The following is a 15,897-nucleotide window of genomic DNA, read 5'->3' on the forward strand; positions in this document are numbered from 1 at the left end:
AGCCATAAAAGACTCGTGAATGAACTGAGACGGACATGCTTGCGAATTAAGTTAAGATTAAGAAGTTAAGAAGTTAAGATTCCTAACATGTATTTAAACAAATTAAGTAAAGCCCATAACTAACATTCCATTCATACAGTTTCCACTAAGTAGCGAATTAAGTTAAGCGTTGATGTTGGGATTTGATATAATAAATAAATTAATTGACAAAATAATAATAATAATAAATGAATGAATAAATAATAATCATAATAATAATAAAAATAAATAAGTAAATAAAAAAAAAATTAAATAAATAAATAAATAAAAATCTCTGCCAGATCCGATAGCTTTTAACTTCTGGAAAGACTATTACCCAACCAGTGAGAATTCAACACAAAAGTCCAATTGTAATACGCCAATGACCCATACTTGCATATACAGTGGCATATGTAACTTTGTAATGGCACGCCGGTTGGAGGTGAAAATGGTAAAGAAACTAACTTCTCGCTTGACTGCATGAATAGGACATTTAAATAAATCTTCAAGAAGAACTTCTAGGACCACCAGACAAGCTACACCCCATATCCCCAGCTCTGCATCCACCTGCTATCCTGTGGGGGAACAAATGCCCACCTCTATCATCCTTGCACACTGCGACAACAAAGCTCACAATTGTCCATGCTCTTATTAAGATGCCTTGCATAGATATCAGCTAAAACAATTTTGTCATGTCTGCTATACATGTATCATGTTGTAAGATTTAATTTCTGATTTTCTCTTGTTTCTCATTCCAGAGATTAGTACAGCCGGCCCAGAAGCTGACCTTCATCCAACCTATTACACTCCACATCCATTCCAAATGCAATCACAATCTACACAAGGATGCATTTCCAATCATGCAGCCCACATCCACAATGCCATATTCACACTAGTCTTTGGGTTTTGAGATTCACTGAATTAACATCAGTTGCAATCCCACAATCCACCTCACCATATCTGATCTGACTGGAGGAACACTATCTCTCTCCATTAAGCAAGCAAACCGATTAATTCGGCAAAGCACGTTCTATATACATTTTTGACATCCTTTCCCCCACTCACACAATTCAAATGTTTTAAAAGTGTTACTAAGTATAAGCACAACTTGAACTATCCCATACATCCATACATTTTTCACTCACCACAGCTCCGACTTATTCAGGGGTTGCCTCAATTTTTCAGTTACTGCAGCAGGGATGCTCTAAGCAAGTTCTATACACTTACAAGTCCAATAACACTCATCACACTGCCCTGCACTAATACAGCAGTAAATGCTTCTGCAGGAGCACACATTGCCTCCATACTGATCCTCTGCAGCAGCAGAATCGCTCCACTGTGCCATACTCACGTTGCACCTGCAGCTAAGCCCTTATTCACTTCCTCTCTACATATCACTACTAACAGTATTTAATATTCTTGCGAGAGCATTCATAACTCTCCAATACAGATCACTACTGCACCTATCCAATAGCAGAAGCACGAGAACCGCAGTGACGCTCTACCTGAGCCCCTACTAACTTTCATCTCCACATATCACTTCTGATATTTAATATTTGTGGGAGCACCCATTATGCTCCAATACTGACTACCACCGCACCTGCAACAGCAGAGATGCTCGGCCAAGCCTTATTCTCCCTCTGCACCACTGTCACACCGCAGCTCTTTTCCTTCCTACTCCCCAACACTGCACAGCAGTCATACATTTTCGGGCAAGCGTACCCGCCTCCCGACATTGACTTCCACCACACCTCTGCAACAGCAGAGAAGCTGCCGAGCTTCTTTTCCCCTCCGCTCCACTGTCACAGCAGTGATGCTCTGCCTGAGCTCACATACACTTCCATTTAACATACCACTATTGACACTTCACAACAGTTTAAACGCCTCCATAGAAGCGTTTACTCGTTATTATCGTCTAGCTCGATTATACGAAACAGCCTTAGCGTGATGCATGTATACATTTGGAGAGGATATCAATTCATCCTCACAGCTTGCACTCAAGATATCCACTATCCTGAATACAAGGACAGAAATTTAATTCTGCATGTCCCCCCCCCCTCTTTTTCGGCGTTCCCAGTTCAGCAAAAAATCTACCCCTAGCTCTCTCTTAAGAGTGCCTGAACCCCGACCCCAACAGGAGCAAAACTTTTTTCCCAAGGCTACCAGTATAAATCTTTTCAGTCTTCACTTCCTTCCTGCGTCGAGTTTCTCCACACCTCCTTCTTTTCCTTTCTAGCGTTGAGTTCCTCCGCACCTCCTTTCCTTCCTTCAAGCGTCGAATGCTTCCGCTCCTCTCTCCATCCCCTCGCTCTTTGAACCCCCCCCCCAACATCCTTACTCCCTACCCCCTTTCCAGCGTCGAGTTTCTCCGCTACTTTTCTTTTTCAGCATCGAGTTGCTCCGCTACTATCCCTCCTTTCTAGCTTCAAGTTCTTCTGCTATTCTTATCTCTTCAGCTTAATTAACACATCTAAAGCCCGACTCCCCCGGAGTCAATCAATTACCCCCTCAATTACGTCCCTCAACAATTGACATTTTTCTTCTTTTCTAGCGTTGAGTTCCTCCGCATCTCCTATCCTATTTTCTATAGCGTTGAGTTTCTCCGCATCTCCTTTCCTTCCTTCCAGCGTCGAATGCCTCCGCTCTTTCCTCCATCCCCTCCCTCTCTCCCCCCCCCTCAACATCTTCACTCCCTACCCCTTTCCAGCGTCGAGTTTCTCCGCTTCTTTTCTTTTTCAGCGTCGAGTTGCTCCGCTACTATCACTTCCTTCTAGCGTTGAGTATTCCGCTACTCTTTCCTATTCAGCCTAAGCTTTGACTCCCCCGGAGTCCTGCTCAGCCCACCTCCTATAGGAGTCTCCACCTCCCCCTTCCTATTTAGACTCCTGTAGGAGTCCCCCCCCCTCTCTCCTTCCCCGGTCAAATACGCATCTTTCCTGCCTTCTTGCGTTGAGTTCCTCCGCATCTCCTGTCCTATATTCCCTGGCGTTGAGTTTCTCCGCATCTCCTTTTCTTCCTTCCAGCGTCGAATGCTTCCGCTCTTTTCTCTCTCCCCTCTTATAACCCCTCTCCTCTCCTCACCCTTAACTCCCAATCCCCCTTCCAGCGTTGAGTTCCTCCGCTACTTTTCTTTCTTCAGCGTCGAGTTTCTCCGCTACTTTACTATATTCAGCGTCGAGTTCCTCCGCTACTCTTTCTATATTTCAAAGCATCACTCACCAATTTGACTCAAGGAGTCTTCCCACGCTCGGACTCCCCCGGAGTCCCCGCCCAGCCCACCACCTACAGGAGTCTCCACCTCCCCCTCCCTTCCCAGACTCCTGTAGTAGTCCAATTCTACAGCTCTAACTCCCCCGGAGTTGACTACAGAGCTCTGATTCCCATAGATTTTCTTTTCTTTACCTTTCCAGCGTCGAGTTCCTCCGCATCTCATGCTTTCTCCTTCCCAGCGTTGAGTTCCTCCGCATCCTCTTTACTTCCTTCCAGCGTCGAATGCTTCCGCTCTTCTCTCCACCCCCTCTACAACCTCTCTCCCTTTCGCACTCCACACCCCTTTTCCCAGCGTTGAGTTCCTCCGCTACTTTTCTTCTTTCAGCGTTGAATTACTCCGCTACTTCCTATTTCTAGCATCAAATCTCTTTGCTACTCTCCTTCCTTCTGTTAGGCACCCTCCCCAAACCCGACTCCCACGGAGTCCCCAACCCTCCTAGAATCAGTTACAACTTCTCCCACAGTAACCTATCTCACTTCAACTGACATTCAGCAGCCGGATATGGCACTGACCTCTTGCTTTTGGGGGGCACTTCAATACGCGGCTGCTGTCCCGAGCGGAAAACATTTGCCTTTTGGGGAGTTTTCGAGACCTACCTGACCTCGAACTCCCTTCTTGCCCTTCTAACGGGAGGAAGCCCCGGGCTCGAGGATATTACGAGCTCAGGGCTCTCTCCCGGGACAGCATGCCAAATACGCTTTATTGATTATCAGCTAAGTGTGAACTCTTGAAGTGTGGTTTATTCATAAACTAATTTCGAGAGGATCACGTGCTTATAATCAACACGGCTGGCTCCTTATTAGCTCCGTAATCAGCCCTATTAGATGATTACTGAAGCGTTATAAATAACCTGAGTTTATCACTCCAGTTATCTTTGTCTTGAAGCTCCCCCCTTTCCACCCCTTCATCCTCCTCCTTTCCTGATTGGGCGACACGGTGGCCCAGTGGCTAGCACTGTTGCCTCACAGCAAGAACACTGCCGGTCCAACCTTTCGGGCCGGTCGGTGTTTCTGTGCGGAGTTTGCATGATCTCCCCGTGTTTGCGTGGGTTTCCCCCGGGTTCCCCGGTTTCCTCCCACCGTCCAAAACATGAACCATAGCCAAATCGACTAAAACAAAGTATCACCCAATACAACCTCAGTTCACACTTCTCACGGTGACAAGCAGGGGAGTTTTCGAGACCTACCTGACCTCGAACTCCCCTCTCGCCCTTCTAACGGGAGGGAGCCCCGGGCTCGAGGATATTACGAGCTCAGGGCTCTCTCCCGGGACAGCATGCCAAATACGCTTTATTGATTATCAGCTAAGTGTGAACTCTTGAAAGAGTATGCGTGTGTGTGTGTGCACAGGTTTACTATTGTTTGTGCATGTGTGTGCGTGTTCACTGCTGCGTGTCTGTGTGTGTGTGTGTGTGTGTGTGTGTGTGTGTGTGTGTCTGTGTGTCTGTGTGTTAGTGTGTGTGTGTGTGTGTTAGTGTGTGTGTGTGTGTGTGTGTCACCATTCACACTCAACAACAGTCACTGCATTTGTCAAGTTACAGTCATTAAATCCTCAACACTTCTAGATGTTCTCCTGTGTTTAATAATAGATGCAGTGTTTTGTTCATGTCTTTGTTGATTTCATTTCTCCTAGAAACACAGATTGCTCATTTTGCTCAGTCAATAAGAACTGAATTAGTGGACATTTGTATTTCTGCATTTGCTTTACTGAATGCCTCAAATAAAAACCTGTTTTGAACAGAAATGAGGCATTGGTGAAAATAAAGCAGTCAGGATATTAAACAGTGGAGAAAGTCTCGTACACTCTGTAAAACAATGAAAAATAGTTTCTCTCTCTGGACAAAATGGACACGTCTCACTGATATTAGGGCTCATTTGTGTTCACAGCTACAGCAGCATGTAATATTCTCCACTGCAAGTGTCCTCTTCTCATCAATGCTGCTTTATAGATCATTCTGCTTTCATGACTTCTACTGCCAGTGTGTTTCTCCATACCGTGTCAGTTCTGTCTTTTAAAATGTGCTCGTTATTTATTTCCACAATATCTCTGTCAAATATTTCACCTTCGGCTGAACTAACATCAGCACTTTCATTAAAACACAGCGATGGACTATTATCCCCAACATCTCCAACAACAGCTTCAATTCTGATATCAGGGAAAACCCCTCGTCATCTGGGATAAAAAGATCCCGACTAGAACTCTCCAGCAGTGTTTTTCATTCAACATCACACTCAGTTTATCTAAGAGTTTCTGTGCAAACCTTACTGATCCTATTCCCATACATTTAGCAAGATTCACTCAGTCCAGTGTCTGCTTTGTCAACAATGTCTCCCAATCGTGGCATTGTTTTGGATACTGATATGTCCATTAATCCTGGAGTGTCATCTCCTGACAAAAACCACCGGCTCTTCAAGACTCTTGGGCCCAAACAATAGTCTCTGGATGACCTGCAGTCTATACGCTGCTCCTCTACTCACAAGATCAACCAAGCCTTGACCTCCTTCATCTCTTGGTGAGAAGAGAACACTTTGAGGGATCCAGTGTAGGTTTTCCCAGAACAAATTGACCATCTCTCTTTGAAGATTCGGTAGTAAACCAATAGGGGGGTCTCCACACGCCAGCTTGTGCCATATAGAGGATCCAGCAAGCTGTTAACTATAAGTGTGCGGCCTCTATACGATAACTGGGGAAGTAACCATTTCCATTGTTGTAGAAGTCCTTGGATTTTCTCAAGCATGCCATTCCAGTTCTTCTGAACACAGTCATCTTCACCCGAGGTATTTCAAGCCTCCTTTCTTCCATGTCAAACCTCCAGGTAACTTGGGAGGGACACCGCTCCAGCTGCCCACAAGCAGGGCTTCACTCTTTCCCCAGTTGACTTTAGCAGAGGAGATCTTCTAAAAATCACTTACAATAAAATCCAGTTTCTGAATATCTTCCGCATTCGATATGAAACAACAACATCATCAGCACAAGCAGAAAGATGCAGAGAAACGTCACAATGAGGAACACACACACCCTTTATCTCAGAGCTTAGTTTATTCAGCACAGGTTGGATAGCCAGTGTGTACAACATCCCCGACACAGCACATCCCTGTCTAACTCCTCTCTGTACTGTAAAAGCAGCACTCTGACCACCGTTGACTTTTAATACACTTTGAATATCTCTGTACAAAACATTGATCATATTTACAGAAGCTGGGCTCAAACCAAACATTTCTAAAAGCTTTATTAAATATTAATGTTGTATACGGTCAAACGCTTTCTCTTGCTCTAAAGAGATCAGTCCACAATTAATACCCAATTACTTCTGAAACATCTCTAACCAAATAAATATTGTCAAAACTGATCTATTCACTATACAATAATGTTGATCTTGGTGTATTACTTGACCTATTACCTTACTCAATCGTGTAGCTGATGCCTTTGACAGTATTTTATAATGGGTGCAGTAAAGTGATGCTGGTCTCCAGTTGCTTCTTCTTTGCAAGTCTCCTTTATTGGTAACAAAGTAATTACAGCTCTTCTGCAGCTTAATGGGAGTAAACCTTTATTCAAACTGTCATCAAGAACCAAAAGAACATCATCACCTATCACAGACCACAAAGATTTACAGAAATCTACTGGGATTCATCAATACCTGGAGTCTTTCCACTTTCCATACTCATTACCGCTGTGTATCATTCATTCTGTGACGATGAGAGCTCAAGCATGGCATTAGAGTCTTCATCAGTGTTTGGGAGATCTTTAACTTCTATATGATCTGTATAATTCTGAATAAAAGTGAACAGCATGTTTACGTATGTCACTGGATTATAAAGTTCCTCTCCTGCAATATTGTTTAGTGAATGAATAATTCCACTTTGGCCATTTTTCTGTTCTAGACTAAAACAGCTTAGGAGGAGCATCCATTTGTGTAATGTTTATTAAACCTGAATGAATGAATGCTCCTTGTGCTTTTACTCCTCAAAGATCAGCCAGCAAATCTGTGTTTGATTTCCGGGTTTCAGATTGATCACTGCTTGTAGCTGCTGTTGTGTTAAACAGGTCTGTTAGTTCATCCTCTAATTTTTTCATGGATTCAGGAACTCCTTTAGTGACATTAAAAGTGTATTCTTGGCATAATTGTTTAATGTGAATCTTGCCACAATCCCACCATTGCTGCAGTGAAGAATAAAGATGTTTTTCTTCTTTAAAATTCCCAAAAATAAAGAAAAGATTTTAATAAATGTCTCATCTTTTAAAAGGGACGTATGAAAATGCCAATAGGCACTCCTAATCTCCACAGAATTAACAATCATAGTACAAATAACAGAAGAGTGATCTGAAAACCCAACAGGAATTATTTTACAATCTTTGACACAATCTGTTTGAAAATGAAACATGTAAAATCTATCAAGCCTTGCCATTGAAATAAAATGATTCTTACTAAGTGCCCAAGTGTGCTGTCTATTTTCATGATGATCATTCCTCCACACATCGCACAAATCAAACACTCTTACTCATTGTGGAAGCACTTTTAGTGAAGCAGGATGTGTTTCTGAGTGATTTGGATCTCTCTTCTCATTCTCTGTGCTGTTCAAATGAAAAACTCTTCTGATTTGATATCTTTAAGGACAGCACTAAAAGCATTGGAGAAATCTATTCTTTCATCTGCTTTTGTAGGAGCGTAAATATTTAAAGAAGTCATTAAAATATTCTCAAGTTTTGCTTTAGTTTGTGTTAAATGTCCTTTGACTATTTCTTTCTCTCCACATAGAATTGGTGAAAACTGCTGTGAAAGCAATAGAGCTCCTCCTCCACTATTAGAGGACATGTGACTCATGAACACTTGAGCATCTCATTCTGTTCTCAAGTCTATTTCATTAAATAAAGCACTCTGAGACTCTTGAATGAAGGTCACATCAATACGTTTCATCTTTATAAACTCAGACAGACACATTCTCTTCTGACTGTTTCTAGCAGCATTCAAGTGTAGAGCTCCAATCTTAATGTCTCATAAATGATAAAAACAGTCAAAACAGAAGAAGCTATCACACCATGTCCTGTTCTTCATCTTCACGCATTTGTTTTCTCATTTTTCTCATGGATTTTCTAAGACGGTACACGTCCTGATCACAGAAAGCACCTTCCTTCATGCACCTCTTTACATCTCTTATAAGAGCAGATGGATCTGGACAATAGTCTTCAGCTTCAGTCTCTTTGTTTCTCTTGAAAGCTGAGTTAGTTGTTCAGTGTTGTACACCACTGGCTGCTCTTCATCCTCATTTAGTGATGAAGAAAAGAGCAGCCTGAATCATTAGAGTCTGAAGAATCGCTGTCAATGTCTGAAACTGCACTTTCAGTCTCGCTCTTGTCTTCTTTGGCCTGTGTTATTGTCATCTTACCTCTGCCTTTTCTCCTCTTTATTGGGGCTTTGAAAAATGCCTCAGTTTGCATTTCCGCTTCATTTCCAGCCTCGTTGCTTTTTCCAGTGACTGCTATATTTTCTGTCAATACTGGCGTAACACTGTGACCATTCATGCCATCTATCTCAGAATTAACTGAAGCAGGTACAACAGAAGCGCCTGCAACAATTTCAGCCAGTCAATGTATTTGATTCAGACTCTACTGCCACCTCAGAGACTGAAGCATCAGCAGAAGATGCCACAGTCTCTGCAGCAGTGCAGCATCTACCTGCTTTCAATCTGAGTGTTTTCCTAAGGCACTGAACACGACTCTTCCAAACACCGAACATGCGCTCGACTAAAGCCCTTGTGCGCATATGAGCCTGGCTGTAGCTGAAATCCTTCTGAGCATGCCCACTGTCACCAAGCAAAACTCCATTATGATCTCTTCTGTCAAACTGAGTATACAGAGATGAGCTGAGGAGGATCATGAGTTGCACCTTTCCACTGTGCAGCAACGTTCGAAAACTCTAACTGGCGAGTTCATACACCTTGGACATTGATGGAAACCCAGTTCTTTTGGTTCCTGTATTCCTCCGCATCTGGAGTAGAGAGACGCTTAATGGGAATATGGGTTCCCTCTATGCAACCGATGACTCCTGGGGCATTTCCATATTCATTGAACAGTACCTTGTAGTTAGCCTGGGTTCCAGCATCAGGGTGGTTTACGTGATGTGCTGTTAATTCACAAATGGTTTACTTTATGCATCTCGAACCCTTAATTCATCAAAACCTTGCACTGGGTCACTTCTGTCTGCAAGAACTTGCCTGGCTGGTGGAAAGCGCTGATCATCATTAACAGAGTCCAGGTAATCCATGTGTCCTCCAAATGAAATGAATCTGAAGTTAAACCTCCCTCCTGATAGATTTAATTTAAGCCTCAGTTTAGTCCTGAAGTTGCTCTAGTGTTCCTCCAGGAAATCAGCCTATTCAGTTCTGGACTAGACTAAGTCTTAGACTTTTAAAACCGTGACAGAGAAAGCACATTTCTGTTAGTCTGATCTAAATGGCCATTTCAGTCTAGGACTACGCTTAATCTTGGTCCAGGAAACCACCTCTTAATAAAGTAAAGGAAAGCCATGTTAAAATATTACAGATATATATTAGCCATGTAATGATTTGTGTGTTAGATTTGTAAAATGAGTCAGACACTATTATTAAATGACTGTTTCAGTTGTGATTACACTAAACTATTCTGCTTCCTTGTTATCTCATTATTATATTTCAGTGTTCTGTAAATTGATCATTATAACTGATTAAGATAATCTTGTTTATGGATTGTGAACTAAAACTCTTACACTATTTGGAAAACATCACATTCACTAAACACAATGTGCTAACTGATCCTGAATCTGTCAACTCTTTTCCACCCATCTAAAGGTTTTAATCATTCCCTGATTTCAATACAGAGTTACTGTAAAGATCTGTTCAGATGATTAAGTTATCTGTATTTAATTTAACATTCCCTTTTATAATGATTTGTGTATAACTATGCATTTACTTATGTTATTTCTCTTTAAACAAATAATAAAAAGAACAAATAAATGAATAAAAGCCGCTAAGTAAGATTTTTTACTGATAATAATAAATCATTTGTCACAACCAAAACACATTAACCCCGTCTTCCAGTTTCTGAGGAAAATTATTCATATTTTTATTGACTTTTTATCCTGAATTTTGAAAAATGACCATAACAAATAGTATTAAACATCTGTACTGTAATAGAGAGTATCGATAAACAGATATATTGATTAAAATAAGTTTGGAAACACCTTCAGAAATAGAGAGATAACACATGTACATTCAAATTATGTGTTGCAAACAATAAATAAAAGACAAACTACAACATTTGAACTGAATGTAATGCTGTTTAATGGTTTTCTTGATTTGTCCTCTGGTTAAACATTATTCATTTATATAGAAATCTCTAATCTTATTTCATAGGTTCAACATTACTCTAAATATTCATCAGAGACCTCTCAGATTTCATCTTTAATACCTTCTCTAAATCTTCCATCAACACACTCATCTTCAGGACACGCCCACAGTCAGGAGAGTCTCATGAATATTCATGTCAGTGTCACTCTGTGGAGCCAATAATATTTCAGGATATACCTGTAGATCACACAGGTGTGTTTTAGTGAAGTGAAAGAGCTCAGATTGTGTTCCTGCTGCACAAGAGCATCTGTACTTCTGCATGTGAGTCTAATTAAACACACCTGATCAAACTAATTAAGGCTTGTTAGAAATCTACAGGTAATGTTGAAGCAGGGTGGGAACTAAACTTTGCTGCCCTGCAGTTCTCCAAGAACTTGGAGTTTGACCCCCATGTTATATAGCAGGGGTGCTCAATCCTGTTCCTGGAGATCTACCTTCCTGCAGATTTCAGTTGCTACCCATATCAAACACACCTGCCTGTTATTATCAAGTGGTGTTCAGGTCCTCATTAATTGGTTCAGGTGTGTCTGATATGGGTAGCAACTGAAAGCTGCAGGAAGGTAGATCTCCTGGAACAGGATTAAGCACCCCTGGTATATAGCATACTCTTAAAGCAACTTCCAACATTTATCACAATCACATATGCAATAAAAAAAAAAAAAAAAAAAACGCACACACACACACACACACACACACACACACACACACACACACACACACACAGAAAGTGCTGCAGTGAAAAGTGTTACTCTCTCCTCAATGCGAACCATGCATAAAGAACTGAAAAGCAAAAAACACAAAATAATCATTTTATTTTTTTTAAATTATTTAAAAAAGGCTTATGAAAAGAACACATAGATAGAGATATAGATAGAAACATGTTTGTCAAACACAGGCACATACTGTCAATTCTCAATAAAAAGTTTTAAATAATTCAAAAAAAAAAACAAAAAAAAAAACACTGAACAACACTGAAAATCCAAAGGATCCAATGTTTTATTGTTATAATTATTATTTATTTACTTTAAAAATCTCATGACAACAAACTTTTCTATTGTTTCTAATATAAATTCATAGGTGGAAACACTGCTCTGAAATCTGAAATAGCAACAAACTCACAACCTGGGACCTGACAGTGGAGCTTTTGTGTGTGGATGGTTATTTGTATCATGTTTTTGTGATTCCCTGTGATGATTTCTGTGCACATGTTACCTTACTAAGGTGATGGAATTTAATGGTTTTTATGTGCATTAAAACTGCTTATTTGCCAGAAAGATACATGAAATGTTAGCATCTGTACATTATGGCAGTATGCAATATCCAATAAATACATATACTTAAATAAAAGTAATGTAAGAAGTTACATGAGGAGAGGCTAACTAGCTAACACTGTAGCTTTCAAGTACACAGTTCAAGATAACTACAATATAACTTAAAACACAGCCTTATTTTAGAAACCCTCAAAAACATTTGAACACATTTTACTTACTCATTGTAGATTCTTATTTAAAGCCTAAAACATATCAGACTCTACATCTGAATTGACGGACAGAGAATAGAGCGCACAGCAGTAAACAAATCAAACACCTGGCTCCCTTAAAGGGCAGCATTTTCTGAAAACTTTTTCTAAAACTTTTTAGTTAAGAATAAGACAGTCTATGGGAGTGTCTGGTGATGCCTAAATCATTGTTTTCTGCTTTTAAAATGCACATCTCTATAAATAGCAACATAAAGCATCAGCGTAGATGGGACAGTACTGGTTGAACAGTAATTTGCCATTTATTGTCACAGTTACTACCTGTAATGTGTACGTAAAGTAAGTTACTGTAATTTATCATTTGCACTACACAATTTAATACAAAGTCTGCTCCTTTTACAGTAAAATACTGTTTCTTTTCATTACAGCTAAACACTGGCTATTTTATAGTTATTTACTGCATAATCTACGGTAAGGGTTAACAGTGTATAGCATCCTTGAATGTAAGGGGGTATTCGAGAGAACACGAAAAGGAAAGCTTTATTTCTTTATTTCTTCTTCTTTGAAACGAACTGATGCCGACTTTTTTGTCAAGAGACTCATTCCTCGGTCTTGGATGTGAAATTTTGGGAAACACAATGGGGAAACTCTGTTTACTTTAGTCATGGAACTCCACAATCTGCAGGTGTAATGGTTTTGATGCATCGATTTAAAGGAGATGTACTTGACTTTGTTGCAGATGAAAATGGAAGATGGTTGATTCTGACTATTAGACTGGACAACACAACGGTTATCATTTGTAATGTTTATGGTTATAATTCTAATTTGTTGAATAAGACTTTTTTTTGCCAAAATTTCAGACTTAATCACAAATGGAGCAATGTTCATGCTTCATATATTATATTATATGTTCAGGCGATTTTAATGACTGTATAGATGGTTTGATTGATAGATATCCCTCTCGTACCCTCCAACATGCTGGTCAATCCAATCTGGCATCTCTTTGTGCCTCATTATTACTTACAGATACTTGGCGCTTTTATAACCCTGTGAAATCAGAGTACACATGATCTAACAAAAGCAAGACTTTACAATCTAGAATTGACTTATGTCTGATCTCTAACACAGCTTTACGTAATGTTCAGGAAAATAATCATAGACATGCTCCATTAACAGATCATAAACTTATTTATTTATCTCTTAAAGGTTCAAAAGAGAATTCTAGTCTTAGAGGATATTGAAACTGAATAATAATCTTCTTAATGATCATTACTTTAATACCTGTGTTAAGAATATTGCAAGCAATAGTTTTACAGGATTAAAAGATCAATTCAAAAGTAACTGGGAACTTTTTAAATATAATGTAGGAAAAATTGCCTTCATACGTAGTAAAGAATTTTAAAAACTCAACAGGCAAAAGGAAATGGAATTACTGGATAATTGACATATTCTGGAACAGAAGGAAATTCATACTAAGGAAGACGAGGAAGAGTTGACTAAAATTCAATCTAAACTTGATCTAATGTACCTGGATCTTGCTAAAGGTGCTTTCCTTCGCTCTAGAGTCAAATGGCTTGAAGAGGGAGAAGAAAACACAAGTTATTTCTTTGCTCTAGAAAATAGAAACTTTAAAAGAAATCCGTTACCTGCAATAAATATTAATGGCAGCCAAAATATTTTATGGATCCCAAAGCAATTTTTGTTTTTTTCCTTTTATAAAACTTCTATACCTCCAATTTTGATGAAAATAATTGTGATAACTTCATTAAAGTAATGAATCAAAATATTCCTATTATAGATGAAGACTTTAATGATTTATGTCATTCAAATATAGCCACTCTTGAATTAAATGATGCACTACCTAAAATGAAAAGGGTAAAGCTCCTGGTATAGATGGGTTGACTGTAGAGTTTTTGGGAACACATTGAAAATCCTCTATAACATGTTTATTGAATTTATTAATAGTGGTGAAATGTCTACCTCCATGAATCAGGAAGTCATCTCGTTAATTGCTAAACCTGACAAAGATTCACAATTGATAGAAAACTGGAGAGCGATCTCACTTCTAACAATTGATTATAAACGTATAACTTTGGTATTTGCTAATAGATTAGGTAAATAGTATTATAAGTGAATGTCAAACAGGTTTTCTAAAAGGTCGCCACATAACTAATAATATTAGGCCAGTGCTTGATCTCTTAGATTATGCTGATTATGGAGATGATGAAGCTGTTATCCTTTGTTTAGATTTAAAGCATTTGACTCTGTTGAACACAGTTTTTTTCTTTTTTTAAACTGTAGAGTGTTTTGGTTTTGGGAATAAATTTCTAAAAGTCATCATTTTTTTACACCAATATTAATAGTTCTGTAATCATAAATACTTCTACAACTACGAGATTTAACATTTATCGTAAGGTACGTCAAGGTTGCCCAATTTCCCCATTTTTATTTGTATTAGTTGTTGAATTATTGGCAATTTGTATTATCAATAGTGAGCAAATTCAAGGTGTCAAAATCTTTGATAGAGTTTTTAAGTTTTCTCAATCAGCAGATGACTCGACCTTATTCTTCAAACACGCTTCTGTTATCCCTGATGCTATTTCTTTAAGCAATACTTTTTCAAAGGCTTCCGGTTTAACTTGAAATCTTTCCAAATGTGAAATTCTGCCTTTACACAGTTTAAGGAATAAACACATAATGAACATCCCAGTGAAATCCTCTGTCAAATACCTTAGAAATATTGTAACAAAAATACACTTAATAGACAAGACTTAAATGTTTCTTCTAGAATAAAGAAAACAAAAGCCGTGTTAAATTGCTGGTTACAGCGTGACCTTTCCATTTATGGTGGTGTCTTTTTATGTAAAGCTGAAGGTTTATCTCCGTTTGTTTATCCCGCCTTGTCTTTATTTCCTAAAGACTCTAATTGCAAAGATATCAATAACTTGTTCTTTTCTTTTATTTGGAAAAACAAGTCCCAAAGTATAAAAAAAAGAGTTCTTACTAATAAGAAAGCTGAAGGAGGACTAGAAATGCTTTATTTTGAAGATATCAATAAGACCTTCAGGATCAATTGGATTAAGAGATGTCTATCTACCCCTAATTCCTTTTGGAATCATTCATTCATTCATTTTCTTGTCGGCCTTGTCTCTTTATTAATCTGGGGTTGCCACAGCGGAATGAACCGCCAACTTATCCAGCAAGTTTTTACACAGCGGATGTCCTTCCAGGCACAACCCATCTCTGGGAAACATCCACACACACATTCACACACACACACACACACACTACTTTCACTAAATTCCATCAACAAGCTCTTCTTGCTTGGAAAATCTCTTACTGTCACAATGTTTCTCCTTTATTTGGAATAATGGCAATATAAGCTCTTCAAATAAATCTTGATTCGTAGTAAATTGGTTTAATAGAGACATTAATCCTCTTTTAACACTGTTTGACAGTGCAGGGAATATCCTATCCTATGAACATTTCATGTCTACTTAACAATTTCCCAATATTGTTTAGAGAATTGAATTAAATCTATCCCTGTAAAAATGATTCAACTTGTTAAAAATCATATTTGCTTTAATCTGCTGTAAACCCAAAACTACATTTAGAAGGTGTTGAGTTGACTGATAATAAATGTACTAACAGTCATATTCGTATTTTTTCAGAAGCAAAATAAAATCACTCCTAGAGGCACATTTTTCTGGGACTCTATTATAGTTAATATTAATTGCAAAAAAGCC

General features: G+C 39.0%; 1 protein-coding gene and 1 long non-coding RNA gene across 3 annotated transcripts in view; both read left to right on the top strand.

The window, feature by feature from the left end:
• LOC110437820 (protein NLRC3-like) overlaps positions 1–7,088 on the top strand; it is a 22,750-nt gene extending 15,662 nt beyond the window's left edge. For both annotated transcript variants that reach the window (XM_087248366.2, XM_088650062.1), the window contains one exon: positions 1–7,088. This exon is cut by the window's left edge and continues 1,686 nt beyond it. The gene's annotated coding sequence lies outside the window, so the exon portion shown is untranslated.
• Positions 1–15,897, top strand: part of LOC148682208 (uncharacterized) — a 286,875-nt gene that overhangs the window by 112,705 nt on the left and 158,273 nt on the right. The gene's annotated exons all lie outside the window — the stretch shown is intronic.

The sequence above is a fragment of the Danio rerio genome, chromosome 4, assembly GCF_052040795.2.
Source record: "Danio rerio strain M-AB ecotype USA chromosome 4, GRCz13ab, whole genome shotgun sequence".
Taxonomy (NCBI): Eukaryota; Metazoa; Chordata; class Actinopteri; order Cypriniformes; family Danionidae; genus Danio; species Danio rerio.